The sequence below is a fragment of the Hemicordylus capensis genome, chromosome 11, assembly GCF_027244095.1.
Source record: "Hemicordylus capensis ecotype Gifberg chromosome 11, rHemCap1.1.pri, whole genome shotgun sequence".
Lineage (NCBI taxonomy): Eukaryota > Metazoa > Chordata > Lepidosauria > Squamata > Cordylidae > Hemicordylus > Hemicordylus capensis.
Window position 1 is genome coordinate 24,898,199 of NC_069667.1, and position 14,547 is coordinate 24,912,745.

General features: G+C 43.2%; 1 non-coding gene across 1 annotated transcript; it reads left to right on the forward strand.

Annotated features, from left to right (window-relative positions):
- Positions 1 to 10,599: 10,599 nt before the first annotated feature.
- TRNAP-UGG (transfer RNA proline (anticodon UGG)) lies at positions 10,600 to 10,671 on the forward strand. Its single transcript has one exon. It is a non-coding gene; the product is annotated as a tRNA-Pro (tRNA).
- Positions 10,672 to 14,547: the final 3,876 nt, after the last annotated feature.

Sequence of the window (14,547 nt, forward strand, 5' to 3'; positions counted from 1 at the left end):
TTCAATTAACCTATAGATTAATGTTGCACCGATTTCAGAATTTCGGCTGTGGCCCAACCCCCTTGCTATATTCTTCGAGTGCTTCTAGCCACAGCACACCGTATAAAGACCAAGGGAGGGAAGAACAGTCTGTTAGAGACAAATATTTTTCAAGAACGTATGTAAATGGTGAGCTTCTTTGTTTAATCAGGCTCAGCGCTGATATATTGCAAACTCATCACCTAATTAAAACAAGACAGCCTCCTGATCAACAATTAATCACAGAGAGGGAGCATCAATATAAGTGGGTCATTACATGATTGAATGTTTAACCTCTCAGAGTCCTCATTTCTCCCTCACCACACCGAAATGAAGTAGCATACTTTCAGTGAAATGTTCCGCAAGCCATTTTTAATTCCTCCATAGTCTAAAAAATTCTTTTATTGCAGCATATTTTTAATGCTAAAATAACCCTAAGTGCATCCCCCGACATGCTTGATATTGCTCTGATAAGCTGGTGGTGGTGAGCTGGGAAAATGTAAAAAACACACAACCCTTTCGACTAAATTAACACCTTAAGAATTCAAAGGCAGTTGCTAATTTTTACTCTAAGTGGGAGCACTATTTCTCCAAATATTTCAACAGGTCACAGATGAAAATAATGACGTGCAACAAAACAAAATAAAAAATAAATAAAAACCTTGACAGAGATCACTGCCTAGTCTCTGCCCTCCCCTTTGCATATTTTGAAGGTTCTGCTCTTGGTTATAGTCTTCTGCACTAGACTGGGCCATCTGCATGCCAAGAAGGTCAAGTCCACCACCGGGCACGGTGTCAATATCCCCTTGCTGCTCTTGTACCGACGAGCAACTGCCATCGAGGCATACTGCCTCTGAACATGGGAGGTTTCACATAGTTATCATAGTTGATAGCCAGTAATAGAGCTTCGTGTGCATGCAGCTATAGAAATGAAATGTCTAGGCTTTGAGAAGGGAGATGAACTGTAACGGATGAGGACACTAGCAACTCACTCTAACATGATTTTAATGAGGCAGCTCAAAAGGAAACAAAGAAGAAGGGCAAAAGTGATGTGCCGGTGACGGGCAACAAAAAGTAAGCGCTGTCCCTGGAAAATAGGGACAGTCGAACCCCTGCTATTGTGGCAAAGAGGCACCTCTCAAAGTGGCGATATTCTTTATATTTAGCAAGGGGGGGGGGAGTAATCAGCCTATTCAGGCCCAGCACAGCATCCCTCCAGTGGTCGTTACTGATGTCAATTTTCTATTCCTTTTTAGATTGTAAGCCCTTTTGGAGAGCCCTATTGTAAGCGATGGCCCCTCTCATTGATCCAGAAAAAAAGACATAGGTCTGTAGGATAGAAATGCCTGCTATGAGAAACCAAAAGAAGCTTGCTGGTAATTCAAGGATCTCAGCATCTTGTGGGCAGGGTTGTTGGGTCCCCCTGTGGGGCCACTGACCGTTCCCACAGAGGGAGGTGGCTGGCCTTATATAGCACCTGCCCATACATGGATTAATACCTTTCCCACCTTCTCGGAAGTGGGACAGAGCCCAGTGAGCTGAAATTAATTGCCTGGTTTCGAGGAGGGGGAGTTTTGTCCTGACTAGTGATAAATTTGCACAGCGCCTAGATATTTCAGAAGGTCTAATTGTCTTCACCTACTCTAATGATGGCAGAAACAGGAGGCACAGTTTGGATAGGTTAAAGATGGGATCGGGATATTAATTAGAGGCCTGTTCTCTAGACACGTCCATGGACCATGCACATCTCATTAACGTTAATGGAAATTAGCCTTGCATGTGGCAGGCAGGATAAATAGGCCCCATCCATAGTAAAAGCTTTATACTTGTTGTTCAGTAAAGAGAGGCACCAGACTCTTGTTAAAACGGTTAAGGTTCTGATGATGCTATGTAACCGCCAAGGATTCAGTGGCAACACAGCCCCCAACAGTGCCATCCAATCGACAACATGGTCAGGTCGCCCCTCTTTTCATCTGGGGCCGCTTTCCATCCACAACTTCTAGACAATGAATCAGCTGCCTTTTAAAATTAATAAAAATTTTCAAGAAACTAAAAATGGGCCCCCAAGCAACTGAGCAGATTATATATATATTGAACATAGGGACATAGGAAGCTGCCATATACTGAGTCAGACCCTTGGTCCATCTAGCTTAGAATTGTCTTCACAGACTGGCAGTGACTTCTCCAAGGTTGCAGGCAGGAATCTCTCTCAGCCCTATCTTGGAGATGCTGCCAGGGAGGGAACTTGGGACCTTCTACTCTTCCCAGACCGGCTCCCTCCCTTAAGGGGAATATCTTCCAGTGCTCACATTTCTAGTCTCCCTTTCATATGCAACCAGGGTGGACCCTGCTTAGCTAAGGGGACAAGTCATGCTTGCGACCACCAGACCAGCTCTCCTCTAGTTTTTAGTATAAATGCTTACAAAAACCACCACCAGCAGAAACCATACATGTGCATGTATGCAAATACGCTTTTTTCCCCTTCAGAAATATTGTGCTTTGCTGCTTTCTGTTTTAAGTGGAGCCAACTCTTATTTTTCCTTTGGCAACCTTCCACTTCAGCTCACCCAGTAACTCCTAAACAGAGTTAACAACATAATTTCTAAAGCATAAACAACAACAACAAATATTTACATATCGCTTTTCAACAAACATCTCCAAAGCAGTTTACTTAGAGAAATAATAAACAAATAAGATGGCTCCCTGTCCCCAAAGGGCTCACAGTCTAAGCACACCAATGAAGTTCTTGGGTCTCAAGATGGTATCAGAGTAGCCCTTGGGAATACGACATTTCCCAAGGACCACCAGCATTATCCTTTCCACAAATCAGGAATCGGTGAGGTGAGGTGAGTTGAGTTGCAGCACCCTGGGTAGCTCCCAATGAGCAACTTGAACAAGGTTCCAAGTTCCCTCCCTGGCATGTCCAGATAGGGCTAGGAGAGACTCCTGCCTGCACCCTTGGAGAAGCCGCTGCCGATCTGGGTAGACAATACTGGGCTAGATGGACCAAGGGTCTGACTCTTTATATGGCAGCTTCCTATGTTCCAATGATTGTGACCGTGGACTCCTGTTGGATAGTCATATGAACATGTGAAGAAGCCTCATCCTAGTCCCATTATGCAGTTCCTACACTCCCAATGATCCTGGAGAGAATCTATCTATGTGGTCGTGAAGAGTCAACGCCAACTTGATCTTCAATCAAAGACTGACTGACAGAAGTCAAACTTACTTTTCAAGGGGTATTGAAAGTGCAGCTCTCTCTAATAATTTATTATGCTCACTCGTAAACATATGACACTCATCACAGTACATTTATCCGCAGTAGCCCTAACTGTGGAGAAAACATATAATATAATATTAAAAGATAATCTAATGGGAAGACTGAAAATGGAGATTTCCCCCAATTTCTCCCACTTCCCTCAGCGGGTTAGGGGGAGCCTCCACAGCAGGATGATATGTAGCACAGACAGGCTGTAGAAGAGCCACACAGGATGATATCATGATTTATTACATTATCTTCAATCCCGCCCCCTCACAGACCACCTGCAGTACCCTTGTTGACCACCAGTGGTTCATGGACCACCAATTGGGAACCACTGCTATAGGATGCTTTGGCTCAATTTTCAGAAAAGCAGCATATACATTTGGTCAACAATTACATAAATAAGGAGGAAGTCTAAATGCTGGGCATGGAGACAACTGAACACAAATACCGTTTTGCTGCTGGAGTTTGTACGAATCCAAACTGGTAAACAGAATAAACACATGGCTTGCAGTTACTGGCATAGCCTTTGCTTTAATTAGCAATTTAGCTGCCACTAAATGAAAATGCAACCAATGATTCATACATTTTTAAATTAAACGTGAAAGATGAAATAGATGCAGTAACAGTCAAAATGGTAATTAAAACAACATGCGCTTCAAAATACAAAGCACCGCAGCTTGGGAGGTGGGACGGAAGGATGCTCAAGAAGAAGATCGCATTGAAAATGTGCCAGCAACCCGGCTCTGTGCTCTTGATTGACTGAGCCAACCGGCTGCTCTAGCGAAGCTGGAGAGAGGCGGGGGGGGGGGAGGAGGAAACAGGAGATGGATTGGGACTGGCAGCGTCCAAAGGGCTGAGACAGTGATAATCTGCAACTTAAGGGACCAAAACAGTGCAGAAAATTGGGGGATTGCATTCTTTAAAACTGGTGATTGGGGGGTCTGTGATGGGCCCCCCACCCGTCGGGGACCTGCTGTGCTGGGGGCAGGTGACCCGGACAACTGTCTGAGAAGCCAGGCTTGGCGGGGGTGGGGGTGGGTGGGGGCACCAGGCATTTCAGTTATACTTAAAATGCAAACGCTTCTATAAGAACAGAGGAAACAAATTTGCTTTTAATTGCTTTTATCCGGCACAAGTAAATGGAGATTTACAGATCCGTGTGTGCAAATTTATCGTCTTCAGTGGCAGGGATAAATCACACCTGCTGATCACACATCACCTGAAGCATATGAAGTGATTCAGCTCTGAAAAAGAATTAGCACCTGAGTCTAAGAACAAGAGACTCTGGGACAAGAGACTAAAAAAGGGCGATAGGAAGCTGCTTTATACCAAGTCTGCCCATTGGTCTGTCTTGCTCAGTATTGTCTACACCAGGGATTCTCAACATTGGCTCCCCAGATGTTATTGAACCAACTCCCATAATCCCCAACCAAAGGCTACTGGGGCTGGGAATTATGGGAGTTGAAGTCCAAGAACATCTGGGGACCCAACGTTGAGAATCCCTGGTCTACTCTACACTGATTGGCAGTGGCTCTCCAGGGTTTCGGGCAGGGGTATTTCCGAGCCCTATCTGGAGAGGCCAGGGATCAGAGCTGGAACATCTTACATGCTAAGCAGATGCTCTTCCACTGAGCTGTGGCCTCATCCCCATGGATGGCTCAGCCGGCATGAGGCTCTGTTGCATCAACTTGCTCCATTGGAACTCTCTGAAAACCCTGCCTTGCCTTGGGGCCCCATGTGAATCCAAGTAACCCAATTAGTCAGATAATTACTTAGAGGCAGGCCTTCTCTGTAGCCGCTCCTGGACTGTGGAATGCACGCCCTGCAGAAATCCGTAGTTTGAATTCTTTATTGGCCTTCAGGAGAGCCCTTGACAGGTCATCTGTCTGGCCTGGCCTTCCAGGGTTTTTAAAATGTTGTGAATGGTTTTAATGTTGTCACCTGGTTTTTTCAGGGTTTTTAAATTGTTCTGATTGTCTAATTGTTGTTTTATGATGTTTTAACTGTTTGATTGTTGTTGTTGTATGCTGTTTTATAGCTTTTGTTTTAACTGTTAATTGATTTTAATGGTTTTGTTTTAGTTGTAAACTGTCTTGAGCCATTTTGGAAGGGCGGTATAAAAATGGAATTAATTAATTAAGTAAGTAAGCAAGTAACCACCCTGCTTTCAGTCAACTAACCAGATAAGCTGGAAAAACAGTCTATAGTTCAAAGACGTGTTAGGAGGAATTGGCCGAATCTCCTTTGAGAGCGATCAAAGGAAGCCATTCCTGCATGGTTCATGCATGACATTGCCTGAGTTGAGGCACCAAATACTGCCTTGCTCAGGAAGCATCTCTCAGGAAGTGTCTTCCCATCCCACTGCCTACCTGTGGCCTGCATCAGGAAGTCCTAACAAGGGACCCACTCCACACAGGCAGGAAGGACACCTTGGTGTTGCTCAGGAGGAGAGAGCAGATTAAGGAAGGGTAACAGAACTCCCTCTGCTTTACAAGTGGCTCTTTCCTTCTCTCTCTCTCCTCCCGTCTCCCCTTTATAGCCTCCAACCTGTCACCTTTGTATACATTCAGGGGACTGTATTGTTGGTGCTCCAAGGTTGCCAAAATATTTCCATGTGCTCTGTGCTTCTGCTCTATCAAGCAACTCCATTCTTTGTTTCAAAAGCCTTGTCTGCAAATTAATTCCTCCTCCAGGGTTCCCTAGTGCCAGCATTTCCTTGCATCTAGACTTCCCCGCTGATATGTTTCCCAGATGATGGGAAACACCTCTATTGGGCAGATGCTGAAAGGCATCATCTCATACTGTGAGGGAGGAGGCAATGGTCAACCCCTCCTGCATTCTACCAAAGACAACCACGGGGCTCTGTGGGCACCATGAGTCGACACCAACTCGACAGCACCACTTTACCTTTACAGATAGAGGTGCACTTAGGTAATTTTGGAGCATGGACCTAAAAGCTTTTGGAGGCCCCCGTCCCCTGGTTAAGCATCATCATCATCATCAACACACACACACACACACACACACACACACACACACACACACACAGACACACAGAGTATTTTTAACATGTGGGTCCTGAGCGCACAAACAGCAACTGAACTCACAAGAATGAAAATAATATAAAACAGGTGTATTTATGCCATTATGCATTAGCAGAAACATTTCAACACATAGCAGATTCCCATCCTGCTGATTTCTTTCCCCACTCCCCGCTCGGTCTCTAAAGCAGAGGTCATGCTCTGCTGCCCATGGCAGCCCCACCACCCAGGACAGACTAAAGAGGATTTAGGGGGCCCCAGGGGGTGCAGAGGCCCAGGACTTCATCCTGGAAGTCCAGAAGTAAGAGTGCCTTTGGCTACAGACGTGGTAGGCTACACGTTTCTGAGCAAGTGTGATAACAGCTTGTCTCTAGAAGTGCGGTTTTCTACAGGTCGGAGATGTGTAGTGTGCCATAAGAAATGTGCTTACACCTGCAGTTGTGGATCTGCACTCTTCAGCATAAGAAAAGGCCATCTTTAGTGGGTTTCTTAATGGACTCCCCAAGAACAGGAATTAGCACAGCGGTGTGTCTGGCTGCAGCAGAAATACAATTAGGCAAATGAGCCATGCTCCCTGAAGAGCCCTAAAAGGATTTTTGACCTATATACTGTTTCAATTTGTTCTCCGGCTCTCTCTCTTTCTCTCTCCATTGTTTTCCAGATGTGCACGAAATTAAAACTTCTTAACTGAATTGCTCCTCAATTATATATCAAAAACAGTCTCCATCATTCTGTGTCAGAGCAATAAATTGTTTGCTTGCTGCTTAGATGGATGCATTAGCATTCGAAATGGTAGCAAACGGTGTTGTGAAGGATCCTGTGCACAAAAGGACCCAGCCAATCTTGCTTTATTGTTGCCATGGCTGTTCTGCTGAACACTCTAATAATTATGTTTTGAAGAGGTGAGAAGATGGAATGGGAGAGGAGGGGATATGGGTTCTTTGGACCTATCTGCCCTATTGAAGTTCTGCCTCCACCTAGCATCTCCAAAACTTCGACCACCCTGCAGATGTTGGCCTTCAACTTCCATAATCCCTTGCTATTGGCCACTGTGGCTGGGGATTATGGGAGTTGTAGTCCAAAAACAGCTGGGGGGGGGCGCAAAGTTGATCAGCCCTGGCATAGACAATACTGAACTAGATGGACCAAGAGTCTGCCTCCTATGTTCCTACCTACTTGGATATCCTCCCTCGATTTGTCTTTGTAACAACAACAAAAGCTCCATCTGACTCAGAGGGAAACAAATTAGCGGCCCCCATCACCGCCACCTGAAGGAAGATGCTCCACAGATAAAGTTGGAATCTCCTGAAAGTTTTTCCAAGGACGTTTACGAATAAATATTTTCTCCCCGAGCAGCATTAAGGAAGAGCATCCCAGAGAGTTGGCTTTGGTTCGGTGCGCGATTGAACCTCACGTGGCACAGCTTTCTCCAGAGCCTCTGATGAGCCTCCGTGTGTGCAGAAGGAAGGGAAGCAAACACTTCACCTTGATTGAGCTGTGTTTTGCTGCAGATCATCTTTAATTGAGTACGACAAGTTTCTCCCTAGTCGAGTGTGCTTTGATTCACATTTCAAAGCTCCACTGTCAGGTGTGCCTCAGAAGATACGATTGAAGTTTGCTGCCAGTCTTGGACAGGTTCTCCTACTGTTTTCTTTCCTTTTTAAAAATTATTTATTTATACACTCGAGATATACTTCACCCTGTTTAGGTAGAAAATTGAGATGGAAGATACTTCTGTGGTTTAATAGAGGAACCTGCTGAGGAATAGATAAGACTTTAAAAAAATCCTTGGAAGACAAAAGAGATAGTGGACAAGCATAAATGTACTAAAGCTTCTTCTTTTTTTTTTTGGTGGGGGAGGGGGGGATAATGCAGAGGACATTCTTGTGGTGCGCATGCTCACCATTTGCCCATTGACATATGTCTGGATCCTGAATATGACATGTGGAGTAAAATTGCAATGAACATTTGCAAACATTTCCAGGCTTTTGCAGTCTCACATTCAGAATGTGAAATTTTGAATTAAAAAGTATAGCAATTTGAATGGGAATTTTTATTGTAATATTTGAAATTCAGTTGCTTTGGATATGTTAGCACTTCTTAATTCTGGTGGCAAGCATCAAATATGAATTTGCATATGCTTTTATGGTTTTACTATTTTAATATGGTTTTATGGAATGTTATTGTATTGACTTTTGTAAACTGCCTTGGGGTGATTTTATGAAAGGTGGTATATCAATCAATCAGTCAATCAATCAATCAATCAATCAATCAATCAATATGCTGCCATTTGTCCATCACTAATTACTATTTCATGTTATCTATCAAATGCTGTTAGGTATTAAACATAACATTACTGGACAACTATTAAATATTGTCCATTGTGTCCCTAACCTCTCAGTGGTGCATTCATTGCTGTCATCATCAAGTCCATCCACCTTGCTGCTGGTCGTCCCCTTCTTCTCTTTCCTTCCACTTTCCCCAGCATTATGGACTTCTCAAGGGAGCTGGGTCTTCGCATAAGGTGTCCAAAGTATGAGAGTTTGAGCCTGGTCCTTTGTGCCTGGAGTGAGAATTCTGGATGGATTTGTTCTATGATCCATTGGCTTGTTTTCCTGGCTGTCCATGGTATCCTCAAAAGTCTTCTCCAGCACCCAAGTTCAAAAGCATCAATGCTTTTTCTATCTTGCTTCTTCATAGTCCAGCTTTCGCATCCATAGAGTGTTACTGGAAAACTTTACCGTTATCCACTTTACCTTTACCTTTAATGCTCACCTTATTTTGGTGGTGAGCATTATGAGCCTCCCTGACATTTATATCTCCAAGCCAGGTTTATAGTCACAACCGAAAAGGGGTGTGTGTGTGAAAATGTCCCCTGCCCCTGAGAGAGAGGGGGCCCACTGGCTGATTGACAGCTTTCCCTTCTCTGAAGATGGTGACGTGCTGTGGGGTTGGGCCCAGCTTCACCTTTTCTCCTCCCATGGTTCACTCAAACCACGCTACGCCCCTGCTCCAAGACTGGAAATACAAATCTCACTGGCATCTCTAGAGCAGCTCCACTGAAGCAAATGGCTGTTGCATTTTGCACATGCTGCCTCACCTGTCAAAGTGAGGTCCAAAGCCAGAGATCTGAGATCAAATTAATGCCTGCTTTTTGAGAATATGCTTGCCTGATTGGTATTACTGCTGCTACATATCCTTTAGACACAGAACTGCCCAACAAAAGCTAATTAGCTCTTTAAACTCATTTATGTGCCACATTAAATCTTGTGCTTGTCACATTCAAAATCTGTTTAAACCTTAATAATATTCAAGATCATGTACTTGCATTAAAGGCAACATGTGCTGGCGCCATAATGAATATTTTAATCCTGGCAATTCATTATTGCTCTAACAACTTTTTGTATTTATCTAGGTGAGTCGTTTATCTTTCTGGAAAGATTTATGAGACAGTTTGATTAAAAGTACTGAAAACCTGGAGCTAGTTATTTATTTTGTGTTTATTTCCAGGTTGTTAATTCAGTAAAATTTTGACCATCGAGCCACATTTATTTCAATGAAGCAAACTAATCCACCAGCCAGTAACAATGCTTCGCTTCACAGATGGACAAATATTTAATTTGAAAGTAGAGTCTGACAGGCTAGAGTTTACAGCAACGGTCTCTAAATGCAAACTGTAAACAGATTTGTTTTAGCAGTTAACAGCCATTCTTTGCAAGACAATCCATGAACATACGGCTGACACCCTCATGCTAAAGACCATGTGCTGCATTGACAACATGCAAAAATCACACCTGTTAAGAATGTACAGGTATGAGGAACCATGCTGTATAAGGCCAAAGGTCCATCTAGTCCAGTTAGGCTCTAGGGATGTGTGTGGAACCATTTTGGCTGGTTCAGTTCAAATCGGAACCCAATTCGAACTGAACCACTGGTTCACGGAACTGGTTCGGTCGAACAGACTGCGGGTTCGGTCCGTGATGAGGCCTTCATCGTGCTGCTGGGGACTGCTATTACACTTACAATGATTGTAAAAGGTAACCACACTGCCCTCTCACCCCCTGCTTTGAACCAGTTCGACACTGGTTCAACTCGAACCAGATCTGGTCCGCTTCGACCGTGGATTGACTGCCTCTTTTCGAGGCCGGTCCAGTTTGCAGTTGAATCAGTCAAACTGGTCTCGTTCATGGTCGAACCAGTTCAGCACATCCCTATTAGGCTCCTGCTTCCAGCAATGGCCAACCAAAAGCTCCAGGAAGCCTCAAGGCAGGGGATGGGGCTGTAGCTCAGTGGTAGAGCATCTGCTTTGGATGGAAAAGGTCCCAGGTTCAAGCCCTGGCATCTCCAGGAGAGGATCCTGCCCCAAACCTCAGAGAACCACTGTCAGTCAGTGAAGGTAATACTGAGCTAGATGAACCAAGGAGTCAGACTTGGTATAAGGCAGTTTTCCATGTTCTAAGCCAGGGATTCTCAACGTTGGGTCCTCAGATGTTATTGGACTTCAACTCCCATAATCCCCAACCAGAGGCCACTGGGGCTGGGGATTATGGGAGTTGAAGTCCACTAACATCTGGGGACCCAACGTTGAGAAACCCTGTAAGCCACCCCCCTGATTTTAACGTGTTGCAACCAGCACAACAGAATCCAGTGGGAGAAAAGCAGATGGGCCCAACCTGCTACGCCAAATGTTCTTACTAACAGTGTCTTGCTATACCGTGGGATTGTTCACACAACCAAAAACTGGATAGGGCAAGTGTCCTACCCAGGTTTGGGAACTGTGTGAGCTCCCAATTTTAGGTTGTGTAGGGTCAAACAACTGGGTAGGAAGAGTGAGAAGTGACTGTGTGGGATACAAGAGCTGGGTAGGGAAGCCTTTCCTCCTACCTTGGTCAAGTGCTGGGTATGAAAGCTGGGTAGGATCCTCAAGCTGCTTGGAAGCAACTTCCACTAAGTTGGCTCCTGAGATGATACTACTAGTACCATGCATATTTATATACTGCTTTTTAACAAAAGTGTTCAAAGCAGTTTACATAGAAAAATAAATTAATACAATTTAATAAGGTTTAATAATAATAATTAATTAATAAGATTGTAAGTCCCCAAAGGGCTCACAATCTTAAAACACGTAAATATAAGACACCAGCACTGGAGGGATGCTGTGCTGGGGATGGATAGGGCCAGTTGCTCTCCCTTTGCTAAATATAAAAAGGTGCCACTTTGCTCAGTTAGCAGGGGTAACATGTCTGTGCTCATGCTGAGTAACACTGAACTTTCTGCTCTGCCATGGGGTGGGGTGGAGATGGCTTAGGTCTGATTTATAGCTTACTATGCAACATGCTTCCATGTGGCTGGATCCCATGTTGCCTGGTAACATCTGAAGGAAGGAAACGTGAGTTAGTCAATGATATGGCTCTTTCTCATCGCTGAGATGCAGCCCTTAGAATATTGGTTTAACATGCACTTATGTCGATGCATGAGCACTCAGAAAAGCAGTGTTTGGAAATTTATGCTAATTAGCCCACTTCTGAGATCTCTTCCCAAAGTTGCAATCCATGGGACTATTCTGAATAAGTATTTTGAGGATTGAAGCCAGAAAATAACACGGGCCTTGGGTTATCGGGAGCCCCGTAGACAATTCCATCGCACGGTGTCATTCATCCTGAGATATCCATTTGTCTAAAAGCAATTAAAGCTTAATTGCTGCATAACCTGAATAATTTAGAAAGGCAAATGAGTAGAGCAGGCAAACAAGTATGTGTTCATTAATTTCTTTGTTATCACCATCTGTTTAATTAAAAAACTACTTTTACTGAATGAGAGTTTACTATCTAAATGTTTTCTTAATTGAAAATATCTTCTGAAACTGGGGTCAGCAGCCAGCATAATATATTTGAGCTTGTACATAAACATGTGAGCTAAATACATTCTAAATTCACAAGGAACACCATTGACAAAATGTGAAAATGAAAACAAAACGATATTTACCATGCCATTTTTCTAACACAAATTTTCACACAGTTGGGTAGGCAGTTACTATGGCTGCAATATTTGATTAATTAATTAATTAGTTAATTCATTTTTATTTTAAAAAATTGGATCTACTAAAGAAGTTCCTGCCTAATTAACCAGACAGCACATTCTTCATTTTAAAGTATTTTTAATACAAGTACTGATAAGAATGGCAGAAAGCAAGTGCCATATTAGACAAGGCATCTCTCCTGAGAACCAAGAATACTTCTTCTAATGTGGTGCCTACACGTGCATCATCCAGAATGTATGTTTTTCCTTTTAGAATGATTGTTTTTATCATATGCAAATACATGTAGATTCATCAGTTAATCAATCTAGTAATCGACAAGATCTCACATGATTAATGGATGAAGATTAGGAGGTAGTCCTGATTATTACACTATGAAAAGATACTGAATTCAACAACCCATATAAATCATGCAAATTAAACAAATTTGCATTGATTCCCCACCGCCCTTTTGCATAATTTTCCTTTTGATAATCATAGGGAGAAGCAGGACATGGAATTCCCAAGCTGGGGGCCACTAGAAATCATTTTAGGAAATCCTTCGGAGATTTCCCTGAACATTGTCCAAAGGCTTCCAAACAATTTTTTGCAACCATAAGCACTAGAAACTTCATTTAAAGAAAGGTAACTTAGAACCTAAGGAAGATTAATTCTGCGACTAGGACTGTACCTTTGCCTTTCTGCCACTGATGCAGAATAACACATACTGTTTTATAAACAGCATTCCATTTCACATTATTTTAATGCATTTGTTACTGATGCACTAAAAAAACAACGTTTACTGTCTCTGAATTTTTCCTGAAGAGCAATATAATTGTTTTTCAAGTTAATGGAATTTAAAGCATCCTATGGTTACTGATCACAGGAGGTGATCCGTGATCATAAAAAAGGCCAGCATAGAGGACACAAGGGCTTCCTTTTTCGCTGCTCCTAAACACTTATTAAGGGTGGAACAAGTTGTTTGGAATTTTATATATTTATTTATCATATTTATATACTACCTGACACATGCATCTCTAGGCCGTGCAAATAAAATACAAGTCTAAAACAGGATAAAATGATTAAAATAATTTTATGATATAAAACAGACCATTTAAAATGAATTAATTACTATTAATTTGTTTATGTTGTAAATCGCCCACAAATAGAAATTTGGGGTGGTGTACAAATTAGATAGATAGATAGATAGATAGACAGAAGCCTGAGAAAACAGGTGTGTCTTAAGAGTCATTTTAAAAGCAGCCAGAGATGGAAAAGCTTTAATGTTGACAGGGACTGCATTCCGGAGCCCTGGGGCAGCCACAGAGAAGGCCCAGTCATGAGACACAACCAAACAAGCTGGTGATAGCCATAACCGGATACAAAAAAGCTTGCAATCTTTTTGAGTGGTCTTTGATTTGATCTGATGTTTTGGAAGTAGAGGCACCCAAAGCCGATATGTAGGGTAACCCCCTGATGATGTCCTTTGTGGTAAGAGAGAAGCAGCAGGAGCTTAAATTCCCCCCTTGGAACCATCCCCAGATGCTTTTCCAGACTAACACAGCAAAAACCCGTGTCTGGGATCTGTGGCCAATGAAAAGCAGCTGGGGGAGCAGAAGGGGAAGAGATACGGGTGAGGGAGGGTTAAGCATTCACAGCTTCCTTCCTCTAAATGGCCCCGCCCTGTCCATAAGGAACATAAGAAACTGCCATATACTGAGTCAGATCATTGGTCTATCTAGCTCAATATTGTCTTCACAGACTGGCAGCAGCTTCTCCAAGGTTGCAGGCAGGAATCTCTCTCAGGCCTATCTTGGAGAAGCCAGGGAGGGAACTTAAAACCTTCTGGCCTTCCCAGAGCAGCTTCACCCCCTGAGGGGAATATCTTGCAGCGCTCACACATCAAGTCTCCCATTTATATGCAACCAGGGCAGATCCTACTTAGCTAAGGGGACAAGTCATGCTTGCTACCACAAGACCAGCTCTCCTCTCCAACTTTGCAAATGACAAGTAACAGCTCAGGTGATTCATGCACCATATTATTAAAAATATTTATACCCCTGCCCCTAACTAATTTTAAGTAAGTCATTTCCTCATCTTCCAGATTTCTCGCCTGTTTTGAAACAATGCCGAGCTCTTCCCCCAAACCTCTCAGAATTCAAGCCCATTCTAGCTAAGGCTTGCTGTGTCCTGAACTGTGTTAGACA